Source organism: Pinus tabuliformis, chromosome 7 (genome assembly GCF_031772625.1).
Source record: "Pinus tabuliformis cultivar Carrire ecotype Pingquan chromosome 7, CPIR1, whole genome shotgun sequence".
Taxonomy (NCBI): domain Eukaryota; kingdom Viridiplantae; phylum Streptophyta; class Pinopsida; order Pinales; family Pinaceae; genus Pinus; species Pinus tabuliformis.
In genome coordinates, this window is record NC_142293.1 from 1,226,110,271 (window position 1) to 1,226,117,434 (window position 7,164).

The following is a 7,164-nucleotide window of genomic DNA, read 5'->3' on the forward strand; positions in this document are numbered from 1 at the left end:
CAAAAAATGAATTAGTCTATTGGCCTGTTCGGGCATGTTCTTCAATAATGCTCTGGCCTTTTGAATCTCTACTTGGGCCATTTCTATCAATTCAATTTGCTCATGGATAGTCTGTATTGATCTCCATTGATCAGTGATGGACTGGCCAATTTTAGTCCACAAAATTGTTTTGATTTCTGATAGAGGTTTATGAAGAGTAAGATCTTTCTCCAAGGATTTTACCTTATTTTCCAAGGCCTTTACCTCTCTCATTTTTTCAGCCACAGTTATTTTAGATTTATCATAGCTTACCTCTAACTTGGCTAGTTTTTCTTTGGCTTCCTTCAGTTCCGCCATTTGGAGTTCTAATTCTTTTATTTCCTTCATCATATTTTCCATGCTCATGCTAGTATCTGGTATTGTTGTTGTTGCTGCTGAAGTATCTGTGACTGACATACCTATTGATGGGACAGTAGGAGGTACAGCTGTTGTGGTTGTAGGAGGACCTGTTTCTGGTGGCTGGGAGGTTGACACTCCCTACTTCTCTTTCATTGCTTTCTCCAATGCCTGCTCTGTTTCTATTAATCTCTCATTCATCCTCATCAGTAAACCCATCACGTCCTCCTCTACTTTCTGCTGTGCAACTTTTGTGGTTTGTGTATGCATTGTAATCAGCAGCTTTAATTGCTTTTTGAGGGCTGCATTGTCTTCCACCTTCTTTCTTATTAACGCTTGGATGCCTTTGGGATCCTTGGGATCATGTCCCAGCTCTATGATAATTCCTTTTAAGGATTTAATTCTATTATCCTTAGCCAAAGAAGAAGCCTTTTCCAATTCCAATTGGGCAGAAGTATTATGTAATGAATTTTGTAATTTGTGAGCTAATAATGCTTTGTCTGCCAAGGTGGAGTACACCATTTCTCCGGTTTGTTTATGTAATTCAATCTGGTCCATTGGGTGGATGTATTTAGAGAGAACTTCCAGATTGGTCCTGATATAATCAGCAGCTGACTGTGGCTATTGCATTGTGGGCTTGAAGTGACTAAGGGTCATTTTTCCTTCTTGTATATCGTATGCTGCCATTAACCTTTGTTGATTTGTGGGGGCCATTCTCAGCAATTGATTATAAAGTTGGATAATTATTGGCTCATTTCTAGCCTTTATTTCAGTAAATGCTTTCTTGATATCCGAGCCTTGCTTTCTTTGTTGTTTGCTTTGTGACCTGGTGGATGTAACCTCCACACCATACTGCCTCTCTAGCTCTTGCTGATATAAGCTAGTTGATGTTTCTGAAATTGGAGGAGTCTGTTGTTCAGTTCTTCCCTTACCTCTCAGGTTGCCTATTGTCTCTTCCAAGAGTTCCTCTTCAGAGTAAGGATTTAACCTTTGCCTCTTTTCCCCTTGCTGTTCTGTTGGTCCACTTATAGGTGTGTCTTCTTGCCTGTCTCTTTTCTTGCCTCTTTCCTCATTAAGAGGAGTTTGTAATACAGGGATTTCAGGTACCTTTGTTTGTGTTGAAGGACCTTGCCCTTGGCTTTGTTCCTTTGATGTATCTAGCTGGTTTGCCATTATATCTTGCTGCTCTGAATGCAACACTTCTTTGCCTTTGGATGTCGCTGCAGGTGGAGTACTTTCTTGGGCAGGTTGTTGTGAAGTTGTAGCAGATGATGTGCCTGCTCCAATGTGTTGAGGCAATTTGAAAGGGACCTGTCCAAAAGAGTCTAGGTCAAGTGCTTTTTCAAGCTCTTTCATTACTTTTTCCAATTTCTCTTCCTCAGTAATCTCTTCTACTAATGTGCCTTCTACCCATTCTTATTGGTTAGCATATTGTTGAATTTCAGGGATTTTGTGGTGAACATATCCTGTAAGCTTGTTTTTTACTTTTCTATAACTTACGAAATGTTTAGGGTCATATGGTGTCCAATAAAAGCTTTGTGTCAGCATAAGTTGATCCCTTAAAATCTTATCTGCCTCCTCCCAGGCTTCCCTTTTGTTGAAGATAAAAGGGCCCAATTGATTTCTTATCTTGAGATGTGCCTTTTTCCTAGCTCCATAGAAATGAGTCAAATCTGAACTAATAAATTGCCTGAAGTATTCCGAGGCAAACAGTCTCATAGGGACATACTTTGGCAGCTTTTAGGGGGATAGTTCACAGCCATAAATCCTGATCATTGTGTGATTTTGGTAAAAATACCAGTCACCTATACTGTAGTCTTTTGAGAGATGAAATTTTTTTTGCATTTCAGCAGAGAGCCTGGCAGGAGGAGTTGTAACCAATAAAGAAGTGGCTGGATATATGAATAGGTCAATGAACTCACAATATGTATAAGGGGAGTTATGGACTTCATGGAACATTGCGGTCCAGAAAATTACAGACCTCCTTTCTCCCTTGAGATCCAACTTTCTAAGAGGAATTTGGAAACTATCAGGTTGATTGTACAACAACAAACGATATATATAGGATGAGTATTTGAACACTCTTTCTCTGTCCAGGCTCATGAATTTCTTATGGATTTTATTGGCTATGAAGGTGGCATAATCATATTTGACAGCAGGGGGCTGTCCTGGAGTGAATATGGACATCAACGCTAAGATAGTTTCATCAATATACTCACTAGTTTTGAAGCCCAAGATATAGGAAATCATATCAGTAATGAATATACTAGCTTCATTGAACTAGACCTGATTGAAAGGAGGTGGCTACCTGGGTTGGATTTCTGGACTCATGAATAATTGAGCTATTCTGGTTATCTCTGAACTGGGCAGTTTGGCACCTTGGTCAAGCAAGAATTTCATGGTGAGAGGAGCCAGAGGCTGAGTTGGCTTAAAATGCAGCATCTCATTTATGGATTGAGGAGTAATATAGAAGAGGACAGTCCCAGATGGAGCCATAACTGCTCTTTGTGTGGGGTCATAATTTGCACAGCACAAATGGATGAGATCAGGAAGCACATTTACTGAAGGAAGGTAGTAGATGGGCATGTTGGACTCCCAAATTCCAAAGACATCGGTATTGCTTCTGTAGCTATTCCTAATTTCACAAAAAGCTTGAAGGTGAGGCTTGTCACCCATCATATCCTTCATTTGGAGATCCCTATCTGCAAGGGGCATCCATTCCAATTCTTTATGTGGTGCATTCAAGGGGGCAACATTCAGGGCCAGTGGAGCCTCCATTTTCAAGTTATTTTATGACCTTTTTAATTGGAGTTAGGGCTTTTGTAGCAACAGTAGGGTAAAATGAAAATTTGGTTTCTTCTGTGGAAATTGCAGTCGGAAATAAGCTTAAATTCAGCTTGATGAGCAAATTTGCAGAGGGAAACACAGTTCACATGATTTCTTTGGAAAAAATGGGTAAAGCAGTGACTATAATGCAGAGCTGCAGAGGCAGCACTGTGATTTCAATTCGAATTCTGGTTATCCGGGCGATTTTTACAGAAAAACTTGGAAAAACAGGGTTTATGAGCGGGTTTCGGGTAAATACCTGTTTTATGGATGCCTGGTGTGAAATGTGGGTGGCGGACCGAGCTGAGGAGCCAAGCTGTGGAGCGAATTTCACTGGGTGGTGGACTGTTTAGCGAAAATGGTGTTTTGAACGTTAAAAACCATGCAAACATCATGCAGAAGAAGCAAAGCGAAATAAACAAAAAACGACGTTGAACAACTTGTTAACAAAATTTTGATTTTGGCAGGTTTTTGGCGCGCTTTGGTCGGGTGATGTCAGCATGACGTCATCTTTGTCGGGTAGTGGGGGTATGGAAGCTGACTTGGCACCGACGTGGTAGACACGGCGGGCGGAACAGTGACGAGGTGGTAGATGATGTGGGTGTTGACATGGGCGACAACGTCAATAGCGGGAGAGGGGGGCGGTTTATGGTTCTATCGCACTGCTTTTTGAACAGTGGTAGTTTTGGGCAGAGCGGACGCGATAAACCGTGGAGATAATGCATGGACTTTGTACGGCGACAAAACTTCCGATCTCCCGGAGCCTAAATTTCAGTCATCAGGGGGAGCATGATATGCATACAAGTCGTTGGATCTACGTGGTATGATCCAACGGTAGGTGGAAAATGAAACATGGCGGAGGGCTGGAGTACAGGACCCGCATTAATTTTTAACGTTTTATAATGTTTTTGTAGGGTATTAAACTTTGGTTAATCGGGGTTTTGCAGGCACGACTATTTATTTAACTAGGTGTTAAATAAATTCCATGGTTTGTGTATGCGGAGGGGTTATTATAAGGTTCCAAGTGAACCTATAATTCCCGAAATGTTATGGTTTATGGCTATAATTGCCGGGGCGGGGAATATTTAAATATTTGGGGGTTTTTACGCATATTTTTATAAAATAGGGGCAGGGAAAGATTATATAGGAGCTATAAAATAAAGCTAATGTGTTAATATGGTTTTATGAATGGAGAATGCTAAGTTTATAAGGTAAAAACTTAGATTTTTAGGGAAATGAAAGGGAAATGAAAGGATTTTTATTTTACACAAGAAATGTGGTTTCCCTTGCCCAGGTAAACACAAAGTCTCACTTAGTATTCCTCATAAAATGAGGGGAATTAGGAACACTGAGCAGATCCCAATGTCCTTAAGGGGATGTTAGTAAATGATTTTTGGGAAATGAGAAGGGAAATTAGTCATGCTCCAAATGTTTTGCAACCACTTTTCCATGGTACCTGTGATAGCCATGAGATAGATCATAAAAAAGACAAAACTGTTCATGAACTTGCTTCTGCAACATCCAACTGCCTACCCAGCCTAACACACCTAACATTTTTTCTTCTTTTCCCTTGATTGGGTGCATTTGAACTAGCCAACCCTTTCGCTCTTGTTTTCTTTTAGTTGTCCTTCTATCTAAGTCTACCTTTATTTCTTCCAAGGGCTCAGATTTAACTATTGAGCACCCTTGGTTCTCTACCTAACTACTGATCTGCCAAGCTTAAACTGTTTGAACAGACCTTATTCTCTAATGCTAAAACAAGAAATTTAAACATCGACTTGCCAAGATTAGGTTGTTTGGCCTTCCATCAAGTGTGACAAAATCACTGTTTGCACAGTTTGAAATTCTTTGCAAAAATAAGATAGCAGTGGCATTTTGACTAGCACAATTTCCTGGTCTTTTCTTTGGGGTTCATTTTTTTTCTTTATTTGGCCAATTCATTGGTTTTTTCCTTTGATTTTTCTTTTAGGGCATACCCTCTTTTCATTTTTTTATTTTTTTTAAATATGGAATCTTTGCAGCATGGAAAGGATGATCATATTTGGCATTTCCACAGTCAATCATGAAATATGACACCTACTGGTATAGGAACCTAACAGTGGCTCCACTTGGGGATGGATTTTCCAGGTGAAAAGCCAAGAACAGTAGGTCAGGTGGCCTTATATTCAACTCTTGCTGCAATATGAAATTTCCTTTCGCTAAGGACAAACAAAACTGTATCTCTGTAACATATATGCTTTTCCTATGAGCTGATTTGAACAGAATTATAGCTCTGTTTTTGATAGTTTGTCTGAATATTTTCCATCAGATTTTAATCTCCCAAGTCTTTTTTCTTCAAGTCTTCTAATAAACTCAAGATGTAATACAAAAAGGTGGCACAATTCTTTGTTTTTTTCTCAAACTTGCTGCATCTTATTCCCTATATTATTGCTGAAATAAACTGAAGAAAATAGACACTATTATGTACAAATATAGTCTTGATATATTAACAAAGAGGACCAAAATAATGCTTGAGAATCCGCCCATTGACTGGCCCTTTTTCTGCTTCTGTACCATCCAAACTTCTTAAAAGGTAGGTGTTGTTTCCTTGTACAGCCTGAATAGCAAAAGGTCATTTCCATAGGAAATCAAATTTGCCATGTTTTCCTTTATCTTCCCTTATCGAATCCCATTTTAGCACTTTGTCTCCTATGAAAAAATCCTCTGCCTTTGTCCTTTTGTCAAAAATCTTCTTCAGTTTCTCTTGTAGGATTTGAGATCTGTGATACACTTCTTCTCTGGTCTACCGTAAATGAATTGTTTGATTAATTCTTCTCTAAATATCATTGGGTTCTGCCTGTATTTCTTGCAGCAACTTTATCACAGGGATTCCCAGGTATGAAGGGAATACAACCTCCATGCCATAAACCAACTCATAGGGGCTTGTTCCAATAGATCTCTTTGTGGTCAACCTGTCTGCCCACAATGCATTAATAAGCTTTTTGTGCCAATTCTTCTTATTTTCCTCCAATACTTTCTTTATGATGTTGATCAAGCTTTTGTTGGATGACTCCGCTAGACCATTACCTTGAGGGTAATAGGTTGTGGAATGGCCTAAGGTAATATGGTATTTATGACAAAAATTGATCATTCTTTTGGATTTTAAGGCAGCAACATTGTCTGTTATAATCTTCTCGGGACAGCCAAATCTAAATAGGATATTGGTTTCTAGGAAGTACATGATGATTGAGTCATTGGCTTGTCTACAAGGGATGGCCTCTATCCATTTGGTGAAGTAATCTGTGGCAGTCAAAATCCACTTATGTTTTCCATAAGAGGGAGGGTGAATTTCTCCAATGAAGTCTAAACCCCATTGTTGAAATGGTCTCTCAGTAGAAATGGGTTTTAGGGGTAAAGGCAAAAGTTTTCTCTTGCCTTCAAAGATTTGGCATTTATGGCAAGAAATTACAAATTTATTTACATCAGCAAACAGGGAGGGCCAGTAAAATCCAGCTCTTAGGATTTTATCAGCAGTTGACTTCCAATACAAATGTCTGCCACAATCTCCTGCATGAAATTCTTTAAGCACTTTGTCAGTTTCATCTTTTGTTAAGCAATTTAGTAAAATCCCTTCATGGTTTTTCCAAAATAAAACATTGCCTATAATACAAAACTTTGAAGCTTTCATTTTCAAGAATCTCTTTTTAGTTCTAGATAATCCTGCAGGAGCTTGCAGGTTTAACAATACATAGACTATATCAGCATACCAAGGTGATTGTAAAAAGGCTTGATTGATCTATGGAGTCGTCATCTCCTGTTCGTTATCCAGTTCATTGATTTCAAGGGCCTGAAAATTGGTTTCAGTCATCAATTTGGCTAATCCTTGTCCTTTTATTAGTTTTCTTGGCTTAATTTCAATGTCATATTCCAAAATGTTAGATATCCATTTGCCTCTTTTGCCTTTAATTCCTTTTTGAGTTAGAA